The sequence below is a fragment of the Pinus tabuliformis genome, chromosome 6 (genome assembly GCF_031772625.1).
Source record: "Pinus tabuliformis cultivar Carrire ecotype Pingquan chromosome 6, CPIR1, whole genome shotgun sequence".
Taxonomy (NCBI): Eukaryota; Viridiplantae; Streptophyta; class Pinopsida; order Pinales; family Pinaceae; genus Pinus; species Pinus tabuliformis.
This window is the reverse complement of record NC_142292.1, coordinates 1429561114-1429574535: the sequence shown is the minus strand read 5'-3', so window position 1 is coordinate 1429574535 and position 13422 is coordinate 1429561114.

Sequence of the window (13422 nt, the reverse complement as noted above, 5' to 3'; positions counted from 1 at the left end):
AAACAACTGCCCTTTTCTTTTTCAATCATGTAGTCGCCAGATTCGGCGTTCCACAGGCTATAGTCACAGCTCATGGATCACATTTTCTCAATCACATGATGGTCGAATTGGCTGCCAAATTAGGGTTGTCCCACGACAGCTCTACTCCATATTACCCGCAGGCCAATGGACAAGTTGAAGTAATCAACAAAGTCCTGAAGCAGATGCTGCAAAGGATGATTGGAGTCCACAAAAGGAGTTGGCACCTAATCCTTTACTCAACCTTGTGGGCATACCGAACATTGGTAAGAAATGCAACCGGGTTTACACCTTTTCAACTGGTGTATGGCCTAGAAGAAATCTTACCAGTTCAGTGTGAAATCTTATCCCTCAAACTCGCAGTTGACCTTCTCCCCGGAACTTCAGAAGAGGAGGCTCGTTTCTTGGAATTAATCCAATTGGATGAAACCCATCATGATGCCGCTTTGGCTAACGAAGCCCATAAGAAACGATTCAAAAGGCACAGTTCGACAAGAATGTTAAACCCCATGTCTTCTCAAAAGGTGACTTAGTCTTACTTTATGACCAGGAATCCGATAAATTGGGAGCAGGTAAGTTCAAGTCTTTACGGATGGGCCCCTATATTGTTAAGTGAGTGTTAGCAAAAGGAGCCTATGAGTTAATGGATTATGATGGGATTCCACTGGCGCAACCCCGTAATGGGTTGTACCTTAAGCGTTACTACGCATGATTCAGTGTGGTAACCTATATGCTTTTGTTACATTTTTGTTTTCACTAAGAGTAATTGTTTTGGTCAAGTAATCCACTTTTTACATTTGTCATAGATGTCGGACGCATTGGAATCTTTCGTTGGATATGCCGACAGAGCGAGTCGTAGTTCGCGGAACCTATCTTCTGCGGCCTGGGCCATTTTTGATCCAAGTGGCGAGTTAGTAAGTTTTAGAGGGGTATATATTGGTTGGTCAACAAATAACATCGTTGAATATAGCACATTGATAGAACTTCTCTCTGATGCCATCACACATGGCATAAGTCGACTTGCCATCAGGCTAGACTCACAGCTCGTCATACTACAACTCATTGGTATCTACTCCGTCCGAAATCCAGCTATCTATCGCATGTTCCTAAGGGTCAAGGTTTTGGAAAGAAAATTTGATTTTATTCAATATCAGCATATTTCCATAAACTTAAACACATTAATAGACTCATTGGAAAATTATGTGTTAGATAGACATTTGCAACATTTATAAAAAGAAGCATTTCATCAGTATTTGCATCAAGATCATGTAACTTAACCAAAATAAAACTCCGAAAATCAAAAATATATATTAATGTTTATGGTTTACACATAATGTTCTGTAACCAAGACAAAATTGGTCAAATGACCCAAAACTCAAAACGCTAGGGGGCACCCTAGTCTAATGATGCTGGTGATAACAAGTCACCGCCTGTGTAATCATACATAAAAGCTTAGTCCACCGACTTGGCACACCAGTAGTATGTTGCTGCAACCTCAGGGGCAGCTCATCAGTCCTCACATCCGAAATACCAAGAGTATGGCCCTCGACCTGATCCTGCAATGCTGAAAGAGTCTCAACCACATCAAGGTCGTGAAGGATAGCCCTTCCCGCACCCTCTCCTGCTGGAGCAGCAGCTGGCACTCTCAGGCGTACTACTGGTCGAACTGGTCCAACATCTGCATGAGCACATGAGTTTTGATTAGTCCTGATAGAAGAAAGCACAAGAACATTATAAAGAGAAATGATAAATAGAGATATGGTCAGAAAATTTACCGATGACACCCCACTGCTTGCCAGTAGGCAGTACCAAATTCGGATCACCCTGGAAATCCATACCGGCATATGGATACTCGGAAAAAACCATCTCCTAATGGTTGAACCACTCAAAAAAGGTATTAGAAAAGGAAATCTGGGACTAACCAGCATGTCTGGCCATAAGGTCGACCCATCACCGCATCCGTGGCTTAGTCGGTGGAGGTAAACCAAGTGAAACATATTGCGGCTGCATCAGCGGGATCTTTTCCAAGGCGAAAGATGTCAAGATAGAACCATATCCAAAGTTATTAAATCTTCCATTTTTCACCTTGGTCAGTTGTTCTTTCATCACAGAGAGTACGGCATCACACCAGTTGAACACCTTTGGTTCAAGGCATTTCAAGGCGTACTGCATATAAGACCTGTTGGCCACGTGAAGTTCCGCACTACCAGCCAGTCTAGAAAAAGTGAACAGAATGGTCCTCAGGGACCTATCAGTGACATCTCGGATAATGATCTTGCTGTCCTTACTCGGCTGAGATCCCTTTCTGCAATACCTGCGAATGTAATCTCTCACAAATTCACCCCCACGGACCGAACCTGATAATGAGATAGGGGCACCCCGCCTTGATAAGCCAGTCAAAAAATAGATGTCCATGATAGTCAAGGGGATAGATTTTCCCCTAATCTGGAACACCTGCATGATAGGATCCCATGCATCGAGAAAATATTGCAACAGGTTGATTTGTTGCCTCATGCAAGAGATGCGGAAAAACTTGAACAGGCCACAGTTCCGCAGTGCATTTACCGTAACCGGATCATGTAAAGCAAGCATGTCCTCTTCTTCAGGCTCACGTTCTTGCCATGTAACAGGCATTTTGCTCCAATGAATCTCTGAAACAAACAAGAGAAGAGTCAAGATCCTGATTTGGTGAAAAACAAGCAAAAATTTCCATGAAAAACTGTGCGTAAATGGCCCACTTTACGCCCATCGCACTCCCAGCAGTGTTCTAGGTGGGATGCGTGTTGACTGGCCAATGGCCAAGCCAGCATGCATCACACATTTTGATGTAGAAGAGGTGTGATGGAGCCAGGGCTAATTTTTCAAACCCTAGAAAACATGCTCAGAATGAAAAAAGGAAAGGATGAAATTAAAGAGCTCAGGTTTAGCTCCTACCTGGTCCAGACGGTGCCGAGAATTGTCCACAGAATCTCCCAAAATCAGCCGGTGAAAATCAAGGGGGAAAGCACCTCCAAAGCTCCAACAAACCAAAGTTCAAATGCAATGGTAAAATGAGAGGTAAAAAGCACTTTTAAATTACTTTTCACGTAATTCAAGTAAAATATTAGTGTTTTAACTCATTTTTCAAACATGTATTGTTCGTTTCTAACTAGTTTGATGAAGCAATTGAGCAGGCAGTACAACCTTTGAAAGAACAAAGTCGTCAATGGTAAAATCAAGACAATTAATGACCATTATATCGAGCAGTTTTAACGCGGAATTCAAGCTCGTTAAAAAATAAACATAAGCAATGAGCAAATGTTCCCCTAGAGTTTAAGCTCATTAAAAAATGAACCAATTTCCAGTAAATAACCTTCGTGAATGTATTATCATCAGCCTCTGAAGCCTTGATCCTCTTCTCAGCATCACCTCCACTCTGTATTGTCCAATCATTCACCTCCATTTGATTGTTTACCCTTTTTGAGGAACAGATGCGAAGAGTGATCCTGTTAGCCATCCTTGTGACACTGCCGTGATTGGAAAATTCCAAACCTTACCTGGAATCAGCTACTACCCAAATTTATCACTCATTCCTCAAAAAACGAGTCTCCTTTAAGCTCTTTTCAACTGACTCATAAAATATGAAAATATTGCCGAGCCATTGGCCTCTCTAGCTCGTTAAAGGGACCGGAAGTGCTATCCCTCCTTTAGATTTTAATCTTTTTGGACTTGAGGGATTATTAAACAAAAGGATCAAGCGCTTGTTTTGTTCGGTTCATTAAAAGTACTAAAAATTCATCCCTTTTGTTTTGTTTTATACTTTTTCGGACTCAAGGGATTATATGACGAAAAAGGATTATTGGAGTTTTCTTTACATCCCTTTTTCAGACTCTCTAAAATTGAAAAGGACCGAGTTATCCTTGTCATTAAACTCGTTAAAACCGAATAGCGACAAACTTGTCCATACAGACAAGAACGAGTTTCACTATTGCTAGGCTCGTTAAAACATAGCGATGGGCTTGCCCGAAGGGAAAATTATAGTACAAGCATATGTTATACTCCTCAAGCTTGACAAAAATAAAGAGGTACTGGTCAGCAATAACTGGGGAAAAATTGGGAAGAAAACTTGAAGAAACTTTATCAGTAGCAAGTCGCTCTTGAACATGACACTTTCACTCCGCATCCGAGTCGGGTTGGGTTGTTCCATTCACTGGTCACATCACCATGGTCCCTTCACACCATCCATATTTGGGGTTAATGCTACCGATCCATCATGTCAGTGTCTCCGATATGTTCAAGAGAAGTCACTTAGAGAATTCACCTGTGTCTCACCCACTATAATACATTTACGCTCCATTCTTTCATGACCACCACCCTGAACCTTATATCACCAGATCGTTTTCACCTTCGTTAAAATCATTTGCTCCATTCCGTGTCATTGATGTGGGATTCATTAAGGCCCTCCTATGATGGATCACTTCTTGTCGACATCAGCTAATTATCCAAGAAGTCGATCTAGGAACAACCCTTTCAGTACTTTGAAGCTTGCATGCCTCAATGGCAAGTTTCTCACTTCCGACGACAGGTTTACATCACTGGCCTTCGACCGAAAGATTTTGCGTGGTGTTCGACACCAAGTCCCTTATTCACACCACGTGAATTGTACTGTAGTACCTTGAGGGTCATCATCATTATCGGTGATTCCTCTCGCGCCTGTTAACAGCTTACATCATTGGCTAGTAATCAGGCGATGTCTTTCCATGTTCGACTCCAGAACATCTCTCACATGGATCAACTTGTACTTCAAGTGAAGATCGAACGAGACTGAAGACCCTAGATCTAGTCTCATCCATTCGGGCCGCGATATGTATTAAGGAAAATAAAGGCATCAAATGTACATCATCACTGCACGGATAATCATCCAACCTAAGGGATGATGGCTCTACCAGAATCATCATTCTACACTCAGACAATTGTCTGTCTTATGTACATGAAAATGAATTTATAAAGCTGAACATGGGAATTCCTACCTCAGCTAGATCATGAAAATATTATGAAGATAATGGGTCGCCTTCCAGCTTGAAAAAACTTCAGATCCTCATGATAAAGCATTTCACCCGACATCAACAGATTAACGACCTCATGCTTTAGGGGGCAACTGTTATAGACATTTTTGGGCACTGCAACCCCAATCATAAATGTCCATAAACCAAGGGCTCTTAGGTCCCTAAAAGTGTTGTTCCAACCTCTAAAAGAACAAGGTCAACTGATTACATCTTCTCCCAGAAGTTCTCCAGGAAAAACTACTCAAAACTGGACCATCTCACCTACTCCATGGTCAAAGTGCACTACATCCCACCTAAATACACATAGGAGGTGTGATACATCTTGAAAATACCCACTATGCGGTGCGATGGGTGAGAGTGGACAAATGGCAGGGTCAATCTGCAAGGTGGAGGATCATGGAATCTTCTAGAAACTTCTCCTGTGACACTTGCCTCTCTACATTCACCCAGGGATGAGTAAGAGATCATCAATATCCAAGTGGAATCAAGAAATATCAGAGAGAGGACACTAATAAAATCTCAAAAGCTGACTCACCCCCCTTGCAAACATATATCTATGGATCCCTCATCCCAGAGATCCAGAGGCTAGAATTTTGTATCTTGTAAGGAAGTGTTGTTGGTTTCTTGGTGCAATATCATAGTGTTGGGTGATCTAGCTTTTCATGAGGTGAAGAAGGGCTTTCTTGCTGAGAGGATGATGCTGGGTCAGAACAATTGGTTGTAATCCTCTTTACTATTTCTTGAATATCAATAAAACTCTTCAAGTTTTCCTCCACATTCTTGTATGATTGATGATATATGCATTTGTGTGGTCAATATATATCTGGTCCTATATTTTTTATGATAATAGATCTATGTTCTTGGATAGTGTTATGCTGCTTTGATTCTACAGGTGCTCTTTGAAGCTGGGTAGACGAGGAAGTGAGTGGCAAAGATCTATCAGAAGGGAGAGGAATCAAGCAAGGAACCAAGCGCAAGACAGAGGTTAGTCTCCTTTATTCCCCTCTTATTTATTTCTCGTAAAGGAAAACGAAAGTAGTTTTAGTTTGTTTGTTTCTAAGGTAGCTACCAGCCTTAGTGGGACTAGCAGCTCTGCATAGACACTATATTTCCCGATAACACACTATTGTGTGGGATTATTGCTTGGTACCTGCAGATTGCATAATGACCTCTGTTGGTTAAGCTAGCAGGAATTGATTTCTTCAGGTGGATCTTCTTGGTGTGAATGTTCCTTTCCTTCTAGGACCTTCATAGGGGTATATAGATTCTTGTCAGTAGAATGCATATTTGTCTGTATAGTTGTTTATTACGTAATCATCTAAAGGAAAACTAATTACATGACTATGGGTTAGGCTGCCTCATAACTGTATAGTTGTTGAGGCTCAATTGTGATTACGTGATCTTGGAATATTTTGAGAGTACATAAACTCTTCATGTATTATGATTTCTCTGGAAATGTTCTCAAGGCAACTATTCCAAAAATAACAAAAAAAAATCTTTTTTCATTAAACAAAGATTGTTTTCCTTTAGAAACAGAGAGAGATTGTTTTTACAATACCTTCTTTTGTTTGTGGCATGTAAGGAGATCTTGAGAGTAATCAAGAATAGGAAAACTAGTTGGTCAACTTGTGATAAAGGTGAGTAATTTCTTGGACACTAACTTTTGAGCCTACCACATTCTTCTAAGAACATTGGATCCAGAAATCTTGAAGGCTTCAACTACATTGATTATGTCATAGAAGTTGGAAGAACCAGAGATGTCATGGATGTGTAACTGTTAAGATTATGAAGATGATAGCACGTGTGTCTTTCAAGGTACATTACCAATCATAGTGCAAACAAGAAATTTTGCCACTAATATAGTTCATCGGTGTTGATTTATGTATGTTATATGCTTAGAGACATTTATTTCAATTTTCATAGTTAGCTCAATACCTTTTCTAGATTAGCAATCACATCAGCATTAAAGTAAATTATAGATAGAACATAAACATCAATCGCAGAAGACAAGCCAAGATAAGATGACACAAGATGTGGTTCTAGCCAGTGACAAAACCTAATGTGTGGAAACCCTTGATCAATTCTTCTTATATGTTCTTCAATAGTTCAGCAGAGAGAGAGAGAGATAGTACATTTACAACAAAAGTCAACACTTTGACTTGTTTAGATAAGTACATAGATCATCTCTAAGAAGATGATACATGAGATCAGTTGAAGACATGTTGCTTCAACTAATTCTCCAAGGTGACTCCTTCACCTATCGTTGTGTTGCATTTTGTCATCATGTTGCACCTCACCATGTTGCACCATGTTGCACCCATCATCACTATGCTACATCTCATCATGCTTCCTTAATCATGACTATACTCATGACTATACTGCATTATGTGCCATTGCTAAACCATGTTGCCATACTGACCTTTGTGCTGGTTGCATCTTGCTTGCTTCTTATCCTTAGCTTTCTTGTTGTCCCTAGCTTGCTTGTTGTCCCTAGCTTGCTTGTTGTCCTTAGCATGCTTTTTGTTGCATGCTAGTTGTCCCTTGCATGGTAGTTGTAACATTGTATGCTTGATGTATTTGCTGCTAAGTACCATACAATTGTCCCAATGTTAGTTAGTTGTCCCTCGCATGCTTCTCTCCTTCGGAGACATATGCTCTAGCTGTTCCAGCAGTTCCTAGCAGTTTCAGTTGTTCCTGGCAGTTTCGGTGATTCTGGCTGTTCCCAGCAGTCCCAGTAGTTCTGGAAATTCCGGTTGTTCCCAACAGTTCCCAGTAGTTCTGGCAGTTTCAACAATTTCTGTTGTTCCCAACAATTCTGGCAATTCTGGCTATTCTCGGCAGTTCGGACATTTCTAGCTTTTCCCAACAGTTCTAGTAGTTCCAGTAGTTCTAGCTTCTGCCCTCTACATCAGCTTCCCAGTTGATTCAACAGTTGATGAGCCCCAGAAATAGGTAATTATATGGGCTCATTTGGCCTTCTAACTTAACTTAATCCACCATTATCAATATTTTATTGCATGTTTTTTATTATATTTATGCTAATAGAGTGAATTGGGTTAGTCATTATGCCAAAAAGTCTAATGTGTGCTTTATGCAGATTTTTGGTCAATTTTGAGACAAAATCAAAGGTTTAATGAGCAATTGGTAGTGAATATTCGAGGAAAAAAAGGGAGAGGATTTGTAGGAGGGTTTCCCCCTCATTTATGACCCCCTGCCTTGAATCCTCCTTCAGAAAGCTCGGAGCACAAGTAGCCACATTGATGCATCAAAGGGGCAACCGAGCAAGTGAAGAAGAATTGTTGTCTATCTCTAGTCTTGGGAGTCGAGCCTCCTTGATTTTAGGAGAGCTTTTGGAGGCTCTAGTTGTATAAATAAGAGGGCTCAGGTGCTCATTAGTGTAGTTGGATGTTAGTCAGAATTCTTGCACTTTTATTGCAGTTCTTGCTCGGCTCATTTCAAGCTTACTCTTGTGAACAATTTATGTAATGTGACTTTTATTTTCTATAATGGAGATGAAACATTTTTTAAGCCAACATTGATTTCTTTCAGAGGGTTGAAGCTCTTGGGTTAGGGCCCAACCCAAGCTACCCAGTAGCTCTTGCTTTTTACTTATATGTTTTTTCTTCAGTTCATGAATTAATTTCAGTTAGATAGATTCATTTTTCCCTTGGTTAGAATAGGTTTCTTTTGTTGGTTTACATAGTTGTTTCCATTTCAGTTGCTAAAGTAGGTTAAATAGTGTTAAGAGAAAGATACAAAAAGTCCATCAATAGAGCCTAACCTTCTTTCCTCCATTGGGGAGCACGAATTGAGGTTAAGATCCACTTGTTGCCATAAAAAACACAGTTTTGCTTCCTCCATGCAATTTCTAGTGTTGTAGTTTAATTTAAAAGCTAATGCTCTGCTTCAGACACATTTTTCCATGTTCATTTCTATTTCTTCAATAAATCTCTTTCCATGCTTTCCTATTCATATAGCATTGTTCAACATTTTATTCTTCTAGGTCAGAATTTAGGTTAACATAACAGACAGTTCTATTCTTTTAGTTCAGCTAGTTCTTTTCTTGCTCAATTTCAGTATGTTGACTTGAAGCTCTCTTACAACACACCTCTTCTCATAATACAAAAATAAAGTATCCTTCACCATCTCTTTTGCTACATGTTTCACAAGTCATTCATATCCCTTCACAAATCTGCCCTATTTTCTGCATTTTCCCCATAAGCTTTCCTCTTGCCTCTTGAGCAAATCCAACCATTATTTTCTTTCCTACTCATCCTTGATGAGATTTAGACCCTTGACACCTCCCTCTAATCTTAAGCTACCATTTCCCACCATTTTTCCACCTTTAAAACCTTTGAAAACAGCTCTCAGCATCCTCCCGTAGATCCCCTGCAACCTCCTATAGAATTTCCTGAAAGTGACTTTTCGAAGTTCTATTGCAGAGGAAGTCTCCAAAAGATTACCAGAGGCTTCTTAAAACTCCCCCACACCTTCCTACACCTTTGCAAACCCTAAGGTTTCCTTCAATTTCCACCAAATCTCTGCCACAACCACAAATAGATAAATTACAAGCATAACAATTTCACATAAAACACTCAAAAACCCAAAAAGATGTTTTTTTCTCATTTCCTTCTAGAAGTAGCTTGAATAGATGTAATTTACTTTCTCAATAGTCAACGACACTCATTTCATCAGTTTTCATCTCTTTTTCTGCAAAATTAGGGTTAGTTGGAAGAATTAGGGTTTGCTAGGATTTGCTTTACACTCCAGTCTTCTTTCTCTTTCTGCAAGTAGAATAGCCTCTTTAGAGTTATCTTTCTTTCATCATAGCTAAAAGCTTCTTCTAAGAATTCATAAAAGTTGGCTTAAGCTCCCAGTGATCTTGTGCCAGCTGACCAAGTGACAGCCTGTAGTAGGAGCTAGTACTTATGCATACAGCACCGTCACTTCCAAGTTTGTTACAAACTACTGGGTTGATAAAAGTAAAGTAGGAAGCCCCAGGAGTTGCAGCATTCTTGTCGCAATACTAGTGCTCACCACTTTTTGGCACCGTTGTCGGGGAAGCATCCAGGTATTTTGTGATTATTGCTTTTCTTCTATTTTCTACTACAACATTTTGCTAAGTAGTTCATTTCAGCAAAAGTAGAGTAGTTGTTTCTCTTGATTTCTGAATTTCCATGCATTCATTTGAATTCTGCAATTTCCATTTCAGAAAAGGTAGATTAATCATTTCCTTGCTTTCATTTCAGTTATGCAATTTCCTTTTAGCAAGTTCATTTCAGTAGTTGCAATTTGTTTGTTCAATCAATTTTAGTTTTACAGGTACAAGCAGAAAGACAAAATCACCCAAAAAAGAGATTCCCTTTCATGCCTCATAGGAACATAAATAATTAGGGAAATTCCTACCCAACACCCCCACCATATCACAAAGCCACCCTTCTCTCTTATTTGGTGGTAGTGATCTAGAAGATCCTTTAGGAGAACAACCTGAGATATTTGAAGAACCTATAGGAGAAGAAGAGGAAGACACCATCCCTCCTGAGACAATGGCTGAAAACAGAAATGCTAGGGGGAATGGAGAAAGAGTAGAGGGTACCTTTCCCATCCAAGAGACCAATGGGGACACTAAAATGAAGAAAATCAGCCCCTCATCCCTACCTCACTTCCATGGATTGACTACGGAAGATCCTGACACCTTTAGGTTTGAGTTTGTTGTTATCTATCAAACCTATGAATATGCAGAAGATGAGCAAAAGTTGAAATGTTTCCTTCTACCCTCAAGGATGCAGCATTACACTGGTTCATGGGGTTACCTAGCAACAACATCAGAACTTGGGCTCAGATGAAACAAGCCTTCAATAATAAATATCGGGACTACTGTAGGTCAAAAGATACCAAGGAAGAAATATTACGAATGACCATGGGAAGTGTGAATCCTTGGAGGCTTATGAAGAGAGATTCCAGCTCAGTCATAAAAGGGCTAGGTGCAAACTTGACCCAAAATCTCTGAAGTTGGTCCTGCTAAGGGGAATTCCGAAAGACCTTCTAAACACCCTCCATTTACTGGCTGGAGGAGACATCTACCAACTACCTTATGAAGACATAAAGACTATCTTTAGAAACCATTCTAGGGCAGCCAGAAAGAGAGGTAGGGCGAGTCAACCCATAGCCAGTACCTCCTCATCTAATTCATCCCTCAAAGGTGAACTTGGAAACATGCTGGAAGATTTCAAGAGTGAGATGCTGTAGCCTCTTGCCATGAAAATGGATACCTTGCATATAAAAAGGAAACAAGAGGAAGCAGAGAGGGCTTTGGCCATTTTTTATCCTAGGTGCACCAGAAGGCATCCTAGGAACGAATGTCCATTGAACTCTATAGAGGTTTGTTCATTCTGTGAAGAAGATCATTCTACAGATAAGTGCCCTTCCTTGCCCAGACTTAAAGCTGTATACCAAGGGGCTGAAGAAGCCACTGAACCACTCTATTTCGTAAACCAAAGGAGGCCGCATGGACCTAGACCTTATCAGCAAGGAATGCAAGGGACATTCCAAGCATACTACAACCCCAATCAAGACACTTCCATGCCTTCTTGGCACCCCCCTGCTCATCCCTCCTAGTCCACACCTCCTCCTTGGTCATATCCATCTCAATATCATGCTCAACCATCTGCTCATTCATTTCACTCCTATGCTCAGCCACAGCCTCAGTGGAATGCACCTCATCAGGGGTGGAGGCCCTAGTACAAATCTCCTCCCACTCTTTTTCCTCCACCACCTGCTCAACCACAACCATTGCCTACTGCTCCACCAAGGCAACCCCAAATGCCTGCTCAACCGAACCTGAACCTGAATAACAGATAGGCTCAACAAGTATATAGTGGGGAAACATCATGCCCAACCTATGCTGTGGAGATTTGGGAGATTAAACTACGATCTGGGAAGGTTCTCCTAGATAGCTAGCCTCCTGCTAAGGAGGATGAGGAAGATAAAGAGGAAAGTGAACCGAAAGCAATTCCACCCTTTCCTGAGAGATTATCTAGCCTACCCCATAAAAAACTGAACTTCTGGAAGAATTAAACAACTGTGTAAAGATCCCACTTCTCCAAGCCATAAAGGATGTGCCTATATACAACAAGATGATCAAAGAGAAGTGCTTCAGGCATCCAGGCAAGTGCAAGAGAGATGCCCCAACCATAAATGTCATAGGACAACTGTCCGACCTAATGTTGGGGCAAGTAATTTGTCCGAAGTATCTAGACCCTGGAAGCCTAGTAATTGATGTCCACATCAATGGCACCATGATCCCCCATACCCTAATTGATCTGGGGGCTGCCATTAATGTGATGACAAGGATACTATGCTCAAGCTCAACCTCCAGGGCTCCCTGAGAAAGACCACAACAGTACTACAGTTAGCAGACCACTCCACCGTGACCCCTCAAGGGACTGTGGAAGATGTAATGGTCTCAATTGATTCTTGGGAGTACCCTACTGATTTCCTAGTTCTCCAGCCAAAGGCGAATCTCACTGGGTATCCTCTCATCCTAGGAAGACCCTGGTTGGCTACTACAGATGTCTGCATCATCTGCCAAGCTGGGAACATGACAATCAAGAACGGGCATATGTCCAAGTAGCTAGTCCTATACCCTCCTGCCCAACCCTTGCTAGAACATGATCTACCTCTCTGGTTTGAAGAGGAGGATGAGGATGAAGTCTATTCTACACCAGTATGTGCAGTAGAAACTGCCATGAGGGGGAAACTGCAAATTGAGGATGATATCATTAAAAAATTAATCAGAATCCACCCCCCAGTAGTTTACCATTGGAAGAGCTAGTGAAAGAAACCTCAGACAATCCTTTAGCTGATCTCTATATGGCTAACTTGACCACTCTTTGTATAAAGGATATAGAGTTCATCCCTAAAAGAAGCTTGAAAATCAACTCATCCTTATCCACCTCCCAGGAGAAGGAACTGTGTAGCTTATTGAGAAACCATTTAGATGCCTTCGCCTGGAGCCATAAGGAGATGAAGGTAGTGCACCCTTTAGTCTATACCAATCACATTTACATTAAGGAATATTGCAAACCAGTTAGGCAGCCTCAAAGGAGGATGAATCCAGCCCTTAAAGACATTGTCCAGGAAGAATTGCAAAAGTTACTAGATGCAGGATTCATCTACCCCATCTCTGACAGTGAATGGGTCTCTCCTTCGGTGTTAGTGCCAAAGAAAAATGGTAAGTGGAGAATCTGTTTTGATTATTAGGAATTGAACAAGGTCACCAAAAAGGACAATTTCCCTCTGCCCTTCATAGATCAAGTGTTAGATGGTATGGCGGGGAAAAAGTTTTTCTCCTTCCTAG